Source organism: Balaenoptera ricei, chromosome 19 (genome assembly GCF_028023285.1).
Source record: "Balaenoptera ricei isolate mBalRic1 chromosome 19, mBalRic1.hap2, whole genome shotgun sequence".
Classification (NCBI taxonomy): Eukaryota; Metazoa; Chordata; class Mammalia; order Artiodactyla; family Balaenopteridae; genus Balaenoptera; species Balaenoptera ricei.
The window spans coordinates 4,617,455-4,630,090 of NC_082657.1; the positions used below are offsets into that span (position 1 = coordinate 4,617,455).

At 42.8% G+C, this 12,636-nt stretch overlaps 1 long non-coding RNA gene across 6 annotated transcripts in view; it reads right to left on the reverse strand.

Moving 5' to 3' along the window:
- LOC132354138 (uncharacterized) overlaps positions 1-11,153 on the reverse strand; it is a 38,435-nt gene extending 27,282 nt beyond the window's left edge. Inside the window, exons 1-4 of one of the 6 annotated variants that reach the window (XR_009499181.1) lie at positions 10,652-11,153; positions 5,023-5,259; positions 4,275-4,643; positions 4,129-4,193 (exon numbers count right to left, since the gene is read on the reverse strand). This is a non-coding gene — a long non-coding RNA (uncharacterized LOC132354138). Of the gene's footprint in view, positions 1-4,128; positions 4,194-4,274; positions 4,644-5,022; positions 5,293-6,964; positions 7,115-10,651 lie in introns of all 6 variants that reach the window. The other 5 variants (XR_009499182.1, XR_009499180.1, XR_009499179.1 and 2 more) reach the window with 5 other exon arrangements.
- Positions 11,154-12,636: the final 1,483 nt, after the last annotated feature.

A 12,636-nucleotide genomic window follows, 5' to 3' on the forward strand; every position in this document is an offset into this window, starting at 1 on the left:
ATGTTGGCATATAGTGCCAAAATGCGTCCCCCCCACTTGCTTCTTCCTGATTATATGGGAAAGCTTTCCATCTTTAACAATGAGTATGATGTTAACTGTGAGATTTTAATAAATATCCTTTTTAACACCAAAGATAATCCCTCCTATTCCTAGTTTTGAGTACACTCTGTTTTTGTTATATGGAGTGTTCTGTATATTTCTCTTAGGTCTACAGTGTTTGCTTGGTTTACAGTTTTGCTCAGTCCTTTATTTCCTTATTGAGCTCCTGTCTGGATATTAAAAGGAAAGTATTGAGGGACTTACCTGGTGGTGCAGTGGTTAAGAATCCGCCTGCCAATGCAGAGGACATGGGTTCAATCCCTGGTCCGGGAAGATCCCACATGCCGTGGAGCAACTAAACCCATGCACCACAACTACTGAGCCCGCGAGCCACAACTACTGAGCCTGCGCGCCACAACTACTGAAGCCCGCCTGCCCTAGGGCCCATGTGCCGCAACTACTGAGGCTGCAGGCTGCAACTACTGAAGCCCATGTGCCTAGAGCCCATGCTCCGCAGCAAGTGAAGCCACCACAATGAGAAGCCCGTACACCGCAACGAAGAGTAGCCCCCGCTCGCCACAACTAGAGAAAGCCCGCGCGCAGCAATGAAGACCCAACACAGCCAAAAAAAAAGTTTAAAAGGAGAGTATTTTAAGGTTTCCAACTATTATGGTTGAACTGTCTATCACTCCTCAAATTTTGCTTCAAAAAATGTGGGGCTTTGTATTTATGTATATATTGTTTACAGTTGTTTCATCTTCTTGATGAATTGACTCTTTTATGTATATAAATACATATACCTTACACGTACCTTATATATATGTATATACATATATATAATTATATATGTATATATATATATATAAAATATTCTTGAACTTCTCTGGTAACAATTTTATGACTTAAAGTTTATTTAATCTGACATTAGTGTAGCTAGGATTGGTAACTATTTCCACAATGTTTTTTCCTATCCTTTCACTTTCAACCTATTTGAGTATCTTAAAGTGAGCATTCTGTAGAAAGATACAGTAGAATCATTTTATAAAAATTCTTGCAATCATTGACTTTTAATGAAGAGTTTGATCTACTTACATTAAAAGTACCCAATAAACAAGGGAGGAATTACTTTTGCTGTTCAGCTATTTGCTTTCTGTATGTCCAATATTTTCTTGGTCTTGTAATTCCTCTCTTGTTTCCTTCTTTGTGTATGTCTGTACATGCATAACATTTTGATTCCCTTCATATTCACATTTCTGTATATGTTAAAATTATTTTCTTAGTGGTTACCCTGCAGGTTATATTATATATATATATATATATATATATCCTGTCTCCCTTTATATTGTTATTGTCAAAAATTACTTCTTTATACATTTTGCATTCAATAACAGATTTATAATGATTGTTTACATATTTGCCTTTTAATTCAGGGTAAAAAATGAGTTATAAACCAAAAAATACAGTAATACTGCCTTTTATATACACCTATGTAGTTATATTACCACTGTTCTTTATTTGTTCCTGTGCCTTTGAGGTACTGCTAGTAGCCTTTAATTTTGGCTTCAAGAATTCCACTTAGTGTTTCATGTAGGATAAGTCTGTCAGTGTGAACTTCCTCAGCTTTTGTTTATCTAGGAGTCTCTAAGTTTCATTATCAATTTTAAAGCATAGTTTGCCTGATGATGAATTTTTTTTAATCTTTCAAAATTTAAATATATCATCAGATTCCTTCCTGGCCTCCACAGTTTCTGAGAAAGAGGCTGTTAATTTTATTAACCATCTTTGTACATGAGAAGTCATTTCTGTCTTGCTACTCTCTACATTCTTTTTTTTGTATTTTAACACTTGACTATGTGTCTTGCCCAAGCTCTCTATGAATTTATCATACTTGAGTTCGTTGAATTTCTTGGATTTGCAGGTTCACATTTTTAATAAATTTGTGAGGTTTTTCAGCTCTTATTTCTTCAAATATTATTTCTGCCTTTTCCTGTTTCTCCTTTCCTTCTAGGACTCCTATTATGTGTATACTGGTATTCTTGGGAATGTCTCAAAAGTTTCTTAGTCTCTGTTTCTTTTTACCACCTTTGTTCTATTCAGAGTGGATAATTCCAATTAACCTATGTTCAGGTTCACTGATTCTTTATTCTGATTGTCAATCTGCTGTTGAAATCCTCTAGTGAATTCTCAATTTCAGTTGTGGTACTTTTCAGCTCTAGAATTTCTAATTCTCTTTACTGATATTTTCTGTTTCTTGAAACAATTTTCTCCTACTTTCTTTTAGTTCTCTGTCCATGGTTTCCCTTAAGTCTCTGAGTACGATTAAGACCGTTGATTTAACATCTTTATTTAGTAACTGTAGTATCTGTGCTTCCTTATGAACACCATCATTAACCCGATAATCATGCTCAAGCTTCCCATTCTGGAGAAATTCTTAGACATCTGTAGTAAAGTCGGCATGCTCAGAAGCAGCCACTGTGGCTTTTTTTAAAATAATAATAAATTTATTTACTTATTTGGCTGCGTCAGGTCTTAGCTGCGGCACACGGGCAATTGTTGCGGCACGCAGCGTCTCTAGTTGTGGCAGATGGGCTCTAGAGTGCACAGGCTCAGTAGCTGTGGCGCATGGGCTCTGTTGCCCCACGGCATATGGGATCTTAGTTCCCTGACCAGGGATCAAACCTGCGTCCCCTGCATTGGAAGGTGGATTCTTAACCACTGGACCACCAGGGAAGTCCCGGCCTTTTCTTGTAACAGTAAAAACTGTAAAGGACCCATTTATCTTCATTAAGAGAATGCTCCACTGAGGATACAAAAAAGAAAGTCATCTCTATGTCTGTTCATGAAAACAAGTCTAAGATACATGGTATGTAGATATTTAAATTTGAAGAATAAAATACCATAACAAAATATTTAGTGAAGAATATTTTCTAAAATCACATTTCCATATATAAATGTATTGTTGTAAGATTTGCACTGAGAACGAACAGTGGTTTCTGATGGAGACAGGGATGGTGTTAAGATGTGACAGGGAAGGGGATATTTTACTTCTTAGTCTCTAAACTGCATCGCTGTGTGAGGTTGAATTACAAAACTGTATCTATGAAGTGTTTAAAACAAAAAAATATAACACTGAACAACAAGCACTAGAATCATAATTTGGCTCCAGTCGATCTGATGACAGAAATTTGTGCTCCTCTGTCTTGGCTAAATTATAACCATCTTTATCTAAAACACATGCTGGGACTTCCCTGGTGGTCCAGTGGGTAAGACTCCACGCTCCCAATGCAGGGGGCCCAGGTTCAATCCCTGGTTGGGGAGCTAGATCCCGCATGCATGCCGCAACTAAAAAAGATCCCGCATGCTGGAACGAAGATCCCATGTGCTGCAACGAAGACCTGGCACAGCCAAAGTAAATAAATAAATAAATATTTTTAAATAAATAAATAAAACACATGCTGCATGAGAATCCATACAAGAACAGGAGGGCCTCTGTAAGACGAACGTGCTGTGAATAATTTTTAAAACCCTTATTGTTAGATAACACCCTGTCTATTATTTATTTCTGTTTCTCAGCTTCCCATTCTACTTTACAGTACTGGTATTTTAGAGTGAAAAACACTGATTCACTTAACTTCAAAGGCACTTATAAGATCTGACAAAGCACGTTTCCCCATGTCAGTCTTCCTTCCCAGACCTCCTCAGGTGTTTGTGCACAGCAGTACATCACTTACATATGTAGTCTCTTTCATCCTGGTTTATATGCAGCTGAAAGGGCATCCAGAAGGGTGCACTAAACCATCCTCACTGCCCTACCTCACTGACACCACAGAGCCTACTCCCCATCTCCAATCCAGGCCTCAGTATAAAACCTTTCACAGGATGACCACCTAAAAGGGGGCTCTTCCCAAGTTCCCCGTCACTGGGTCACAGTGACATGGAATCTGCAGGGAGGTGAGAGGAGACTGAGGGAAGGCCCTGTGTGTGAGTAAATATTTTAGACAGGAACCTTCAGAGACCAAGAAGTTCAGCGTGTCCAAAACGGGTCATTTTAGGAAGGAGAGAACAGTCCACAAAGAATATGACTTTTACCTGGGAAAGAACCATTCCTTCTTTCTTTCCTCTTCCTCTGAGCTTCTTTCTCAGGTAGGATTATTCTGTGTGACAAAAATATGTTCTTAAATGCTTAGAATCAACATACCTCCCTCCCCTGCCACAAGTATACACACAGGGAGAACCTTAATATGGGGGAGAGAAGGACCACAGCAACAGGAGGGATGCAGACAAAATAACCTCCTAGAAGGAGACCAGTCAGTGAGCCTGTCACCCGCTTCCTCAGGAAGCCCTCCCTGCTGCTGCTGGAACGCCCCCTGCGCTGCAACTGCGCCGTCCTTTGTCCACTTGGCCCTCAGCCAGGGGCAAGTGCCTCCTCCCTGCCCCTGGCTCCTCCCGAGGAAGCCAGCATCCAGTGACTGGCTGATGCAGGATAGGATGCTCGTCCCATCCGACAAGTGGCAGCAACTCCGAGGGGCCACCCCAGCTCCAGAGCTCCCTGCGGAAGCTACACTGAAGACTTTAGATTTTTGTCCTGAAGGCAACGGGAAACCCTAAGAGGGTTTAATGACAAGAGATGACACAATTAAACTTAAGATTTACCCTAAAACCTGTAATTATACTTGTTTCTTCAACTTAATTAGTGGCACAGTATCTATTCTTCCAGGGAACAAAGTATCATCTTCAATTACTCCATCCTTTCCTCTTACCTACGTCTAATAAATCATCTAATGACACAGACTCTACCTTCTCAATAGGTTTCAAATTCATCATTTCCTTTCGTACGATGCTTTCTCCCCCACGCCCATCCTCACGTGTCACTCAGATAATTTCAAAGATCTGCCAAGTGTCTCCCTTGCCTGTGATTTCTTCCTCCTTCAATCCATAATCCATACACTTAGGAGAGTTCACTATTTAAAATGCAACACTGACCTAGTAGCACCTTGTTTTAGCCTCTCCGTGACCTCTTCGTGTCAACAGGATCCAGTCACGCTCCTCGGGAGAGATGATGTCGTGAGCCCCTGGCAACAGGACCCCCGCTTTGCCTGCATTTCTTTCCCTCTCTGCGCCATGCTCTGCGTCCAAGCAACATTACAGGATGCTGATATTCTCTTCTTCACCCCGACAGCACGCTTACTTTCTTTTGGAATGCTGCTTCTCCTTCATTAGCTGTTGAATTAATATAAACTATTTAAATCCAACCTGAATAATAAAAATAAACGAAGATAAAATGGCTGTAAGAGTTGCCTCTCCTGATTCTTTCTCTTCCCCTAACGGTCCCATTTAATCCCACCCAGAAAGAATTATTCACCTCTGCAGTTTATGCATGCCTCTATTATTTAATTTAACAAGGTATGTTTTAAAATATTCACATATCTATTTTCCCTAAAAGAATGTAAGCTCTGTGTAAAAGGGAACATGTTTTCCACTCTCGTAGCTTGCATTCGGTTCCACATGCTGGCAACCATCTCCTGAGATCTCTTCTGAACATAATTTGAAAGCCTACCTTATAGTAACTGACTTACCCAGCTCCTCATCATTCAGTGGGGTCTACTTATAGGCCATTTGAAACAAGGCGTTTGAGTGGTAAGACGATATCCTTTTTTAAAAATTGTATTTATTTATTTATTTGGCTGCGTCGGGTCTTAGTTGTGGCATGTGGGATCTTTTTAGTTGCGGCATGCGGAAGCTTTAGTTGTGGCACGTGGGATCTAGTTCCCTGACCAGGGATTGAACCCAGGCCCCCTGCATTGGCAGTGTGGAGTCTTAGCCACTGGACCACCAGGGAACTCCCGAGATGATATCCTTAATCATGTAACACTTGATGAAAACATAATTATTAGGAAAGAAATATCTGTGTTTCAATGTCTTATTGGAAATAGGTTGTTGACACTGAATGAGCAGAGGTATAACTGCAGAAGCAGAAGTAAGCATACACCAGTTGGTAGATGTCATTGTGCTTACAGCAATATTACTTGCATAGTAATATCATTTTATTATGAATATCATTTTATTACTTTCCTGTTGGATTACTAGTGCTGAAATTTGTCCGTATACCAGAAGGTACAAGGATGTGGCTCCCAACACGTCCCCGGGTGCAACCTCGAGCACTGTTTACAAAGTGGTTTCTATGCCAGCTGGGCCTGGAACCAGGACATTAACTACGAGGATGTGGTACCTAAGGAGCGAGGGGAGTCCATATTGATGGGGTATTTTCTATCTTCAACAAGTAGCCTTCTTACCCCCTCAACGTAATCAGAGTAGGAACTGTTCTCCATTTGACCGCATTACCTGCCCACTCATACTCTCGTTGATACTGACGAGTGTGGACACACACAGCAACACATCCAACACTACAAGTTTCCACAAACACATGGTCTCATCTCTTCTTCATAACCTCTGCCTTCGGTAAAACATACTGTGTACTTTTTTATGACAAACATCATAAACCAATAAATACTGTGTTTTTCTGCACTCAGTTACAGTGCTCCAGTGTTTATGTGAAGATTGTAATTAAGCAATTATTCAAAAAGTTGTCTCAGGTCCTTTGGCTCGGTTCTGCTTTCTCATGTAAGCATCCTACGTTGTCAAAGGTTCTTCCTAAAATTTGGCCCAAAGTCCAAAACAGAATATTCTACTGAAGAGATGAAGAACCAACCATCTGTTTTTATGCTATTGATATCGAATGTTGCATTTATATCAATGTATTCTAAAGTCACATTAGCTTCTTTTTCTATTTTTTTGAAGTATAATTGATGTACAATACATGTTAGTTTCAAATATACTAAATAGTGATTTGACATCTGCACACACTATGAAACCATCACAAGTCTCAAAAAAAAAAAAAAAAAAAGAAAAAAGAAAAAAGATTTACCCCACGATTCACAGATAGAGAAAGAAGCTGAGAGTCATGCCCTTTTCTCTGGGCTTACGCGCCTGCCTCTTTCTTAGTGGATTTCATCATTGTTGCAGGACTAGGACGCGTTTCAAATCCTAATGATAACCGGGCACACATCCAAACAACCTGCCAAATGCAAACGCAAGACCAATGTTCAAAATCACTTCAGGGACCCCATTTGCTCAGACTCTGAAAACCTGGTCTGCTCTATCTTCTCCACGTTACAGGTGGCGCATGAGACTCAGAGGGGAAGTAATTTTACCAAGTTACCCTGAAGAAGTCTGAGTTGAGTGAGCCGAACTGAGTGTAAGTGGCGGCCTGCATAAGTTTAAATACAAAGAGTTTGTCCTAATTCCAGATCACCTTCCATATTCCTGAGCAAGAGAAGCTTCTCTTTTCAGGGGTTTAATCAAACCCAAACATTTAATTCCTCTACTCCCAAAAAAAATAGAATCAAAAATACAAAATGATAAATAGTTATTACTCCAGGAAACCATGAAAGAGAGTCACCTGTAGAGATGAGCTCTGAGCAGTCTCTTCATCATGAACACATGGGCTCTGTGGGAACGAAATTCCACATCAATCCAGCCCATCCTGGGACTTCCCTGGCGGTCCAGTAGTTAAGACTCCACGCTTCCACTGCAGGGGGTGCGGGCTCTTATCCCTGGTCAGGGAACTAAGATCCCACACGCCGCGTGGCGTGGCCAAAAAATTAAAAACACACAAAAACTCCAGCCCATCCTTCAACAACAGAAAGGACAAAGGGGACCAGAGGGGAACGTCTGCTTAGCTGGAGCCTTCAGCTCAGAGCTCACTAATTTAGCAAATCACTTAAGGGAAGAAAGCAGCTACTGAATGTTTAACTAGTTAAACTAGGTTTTGAATGTTAAAAGATTATCGATATCCTTAACCACACACAGAGTGAACTACTGTAAAGTTATTTACCAGACATCAAAGAATAGTTCCAAGTTAGGATAAAAAGCATATAAACCTCATAATCTAAACAATAAAATTTAGAGGGAAAACAATCTGGAAATTTTAAAAATATCCAGGGACTTCCCTGGTGATCCAGTGGCTAACAATCCGTGCTCCCAATGCAGGGGGCCCGGGTTCGATCCCTGGTCAGCGAACTAGATCCCACATGCCACAGCTGAGAGTTTGCATGCCACAACTACAGATCGCCTGTGCTGCAACTAAGACCAGACGCAGCCAAATAAATAAATATTTAGGGCTTCCCTGGTGGCGCAGTGGTTGAGAGTCTGCCTGCCAATGCAGGGGACGCGGGTTCGAGCCCTGGTCTGGGAGGATCCCACATGCCGCGGAGCAACTAAGCCCGTGTGCCACAACTACTGAGCCTGCGCATCTGGAGCCTGTGCCCCGCAACAAGAGAGGCCCCCACAGTGAAAGGCCCGCGCACGGCGATGAAGAGTGGCCCCCGCTTGCCTCAACTAGAGAAAGCCCTCGCACAGAAACGAAGACCCAACACAACCATAAATAAATAAATAAATAAATTAAAAAAAAAAAAATAAAAAAATAAAAAAAAAAATAAATATTTAAAAAAATATATCCAATGGGTTCTGAGATTAAGTTAAAACAAGTGTGAGGATACATCAAATTTAGAAAAGGATGGCATGAGCCACAGTAGAAAGGGGGAGAGGAAAATAGTACTGTTAATAATAGCCATTTTAAAAAGCACCATGTGGTGACAGAAATTCTTCCCCCATGTTTTGAAAGCTAAGAGGAGGACCTGGAATTGACTGAGCTAAGTCTCTGCCCCCTGGATCAACAGGGATTGTGAATGGAGTTACCATCTGATGCAATAATTGGGAGCAAATCTGGGGGGCCACCCCATCTCCAGAGCTCCCTGCTGGAGCGATACTGAACAATTTTTCCCGAGGGTGATGGGAAACCATAAAAGGATTTAATGGCAAGAGATGACACAATCAAACTTATGATTTACCCCTGATACAGGCACAGAGAAAGACAAGCTGAGAAAAAGGTATGCCTCCATCTCTGGGCCTATGCCCCTGCCTCTTTTTTAAGTGTTTTTTCATAATTGTTGGTAGACTGGAACATGTTTAAAATTTCAGTTATAACCAGGCAAACTTGTCTCCTCTATCTTCTCCATGTCACAGGTGGGTACACTGAGGCTCGGAGGGGAAGTAATTTTACCAAGTTACCCTGAAGAAGTCTGAGTTGAGTGAGCAGAACTGGGTAGAAGTGGCAGCCTGGATAGGTTTAGGTAGAAAGGGTTTAAACGTCCTGATTCCAGATCACCTTCCATATTCCTGAGCAAGAGAAGCTTCTCTTTCATGGGTTTAATCAAATTCAAACGTTTAATTCCTCTTTTCCAGAAAACATTATAGTCAAAAAATATGAAATTACAAATAGTTATTCCTCCAGAAAAACAAGAAAGAAGGTGACCCGTGGAGATGAGCCCTAACAATCTCTTCATCATGAACACATGGGTTCTGTGGGAACAAAGTTTCACATCAATCTGGAAAAGGCTGGAACCTGGGACCCTTCACTACAGTGCCTGCACCTGGACAAATGTGTCCTGAACACAGAATACAAAGAAACCATAAGGGACTAAAAATAACTGCATACATGCACAGCTTGGGCAAACAGCTTATGAACAATAAGAAACAAAAAGGCCAAAACCCAACCGCCACTTCTGAGGTGCTGAGAGCAAAAGCAGGGTCCTGCACGTGATCCCTGCACCCAGCACCACCAAGGGGGTGGGCAGACCACCCAAGCTACACCTCTGGCCCGACCCACCGAGCTGCCCCTACCCTCACCCCCTGTAAGGGACCAGCTGGCACCACACCACCCCCATCAGGGAGCGAGCAAGGGCACCTGTTTCTTGTTCTCGCTCACTTGTGCTGCAGCACGAATCCCAGTAAAGCTTTGCCTGAATTCCTCGTCTGGCCTGTTACCAATTTCTACTGATTAAAGAGTCCAAGAACTCAGGTCAGTAACAAATCCAGCCCATCAGTTAACATCTGCACAGAAAGGACAAAGGGGACTTGGGGGGACAATCTACTTAGTTGGACACTTCAGTTCAGAGCTCACTAGTTGAGCAGATCACTTAAGGGAAGAAAGAAGCTACTGAATACTAAACTAACTGGTTAAACTAGGTTTTGAGTGTTAAAAGGTGATCAACACCCTTACCACATGCATATGAAGTTACCTACCACATATCAGAGAATAGTTCCAATACAGAATACAGCAGAAAGCGTATAAACCTCATAATCTGAACAATGAAATTTAGAGTGAAAGTAATTTGGACATTTAAAACATATCCAATGGCTTCTGAGATGAAAGGTAAAACAAGTGTGAGGCTACATCAACTGTCATGACTCAATGAGCCACCAAAGAAAGGGGGTGATGGCAACAGGACTGAAGGGGGGGAGGGGAGGGGAGCCAGGAGTCGCACGAAGGTTTGAGAAAGGGAGTCAGAGCAGGAAAACGTCGCTGCAGGAGGTCAGTGTCTCTACGGACCGAAGGCAGAAAGTTGGGGCCGGCACCTGCCTCAGAGCGATTTAAACCGGAACCGGACCCACACTCCCAGGACCGAACCGAGTATTCTGCCGACGCCGCGAGAAGCGAAAGGGGCGGACTCAGAGCGAGAGCGACGACCGCGTTCAGGGGGTTTTAACTTACCGGGAGACCCCCGAAACCGAGGTGTGGAGAAGCGGGGCCTGAAGACTGCATGGCGCCGTTAGTTTCGGACCAAAAAAACCGAGACTCTCTCGCGAGAGCGCCCCTCGTTCCGGGTCTGCACCTCACTGCGCGTGCGCAAGGAGGCGGGTCGAGGGCTGGGCCACTGAGGGGCGCGTCAAAGGACGTTCCGGTGGGTGGACGCAGCCTGCGGACGCCCGGTGTGGCCTTCGAAGCCGCCCCTGGGAGGTTCTGGTCTGTTCCTCTTCCCTCCGGAGAGGCTCTGCTTCTCTACTTTGGATCCTTTGAACTGGTCTGGTGTCCTTTGGAGCCAGGCTAGGTGCAGAAGCGGAGAGTTGAGAACGGTCGGCGAGCAAAGAGGGTCCTCTGAGCAGCGAGGCGCTGGGAGCTCTGGGACCGGGGGAGGGGGCGGGGCTCGAGGTTGTGGGCGTGGCCTGACCCGGGAACTTCTGAGACCCCAGGCAGTTAACACGTTCCTATTAAGCGAAAGCCTGAGTTTTAGAGTAGGTGATGGGAACTGGACTGACAGGAAAGGCAAAATTGTACCTGTGCGGAATGTGCCATTTTGCACTCACTTCCCTGCAGAGCATAATTTTCACTTCTGTTCCCCATTCACTTGGAGGCATCAAAAATCACTGAGGAAGGGGCTTCCCTGGTGGCGCAGTGGTTGAGAGTCTGCCTGCCAATGCAGGGGACACGGGTTCGAGCCCTGGTCGGGGAAGATCCCACATGCCGCGGAGCAACTGGGCCCGTGAGCCACAATTGCTGAGCCTGCGCGTCTGGAGCTTGTGCTCCACAGCAAGAGAGGCCGCGATGGTGAGAGGTCCGCGCACCGCGATGAAGAGTGGCCCCCGCTTGCCACAACTGGAGAAAGCCCTCGCACAGAAACAAAGACCCAACACAGCCATAAATAAATAAATAAATACTTTAAAAAAAAAAAAAAATCACTGAGGAAAAGTTTCAACCCCAAACCTGTCATTGTCTGAGGGACTCTGTTGGACACTGTGAGCAAGTAACTGGCTACACAGTCAGGTGCTTGAGAACCAAGCCTTATTGAATAATTCAGCCGTATTTTTTTTCCTCCTTCTTCATGTTGTCTTTTTTTTTTTAACATCTTTATTGGAGTATAATTGCTTTATAATGGTGTCTTTCAACCATATTTTATTTTTTACCCTTTGACTTTTATCTTGCTATAGGATGTGATGAATAAGACCCTTTCTTATTGTGATAGGAATTTCCATTTCCCGAATATTAATGTCTCCACTGTAGGTTTTGCTACTTATTAACTTTTCATGTGCACTTCGGCATATTTCTGAATTTCTAACTTCATTGATCTACTAGTCATGAATAAACATGTCTCCTATGGATATCCACTTTCTTTTGGCTTCTCTTTTGTGGCTATTCTTACTTGTTCTTTATTCTGTAAGATTTTTCGATCACATCACTAGCTTCAGAAACTGAGTGTCTAATGTTCAGATTTTCAAAATTAACATACATTTATTATCTTTTGAATTTTCCTTGGTGTCATTATATAGTGACAACGTTGGACTTCAGTCTAACTCTGTAACTCTGGAAAACAGCAAAGGTAAAAGGACTCCTTTCCCCTTTTAACAGCTTACTTACTAAGAACCACTCTTCCCCATTAGTTTCAATGAGACTTACGTTGGCCCCTTTGTCTACTTAGGAACCATCCAGATACAGACCCTCCAAAATCCCACCCTTGGCCTCGACAACGATTACCGAATTGTTTGTCCTCATTGATCACGCGGAACAATGCTTGTAAACATGATTTAAGCAACATTTACTTACGTTTTTCTCCTCTCCCAAGGCCCCTGAATTTTGGACCACTCTTGAGCACTGTAATTCAGAAGAAGCCTCTTGCCACACCATCCACTCCCAAGAGTAGGTGACTTAAGGGTAAAACGTTCCCTGATCAACTGTGCGTCATGCCGCCTGCTCATTTATTC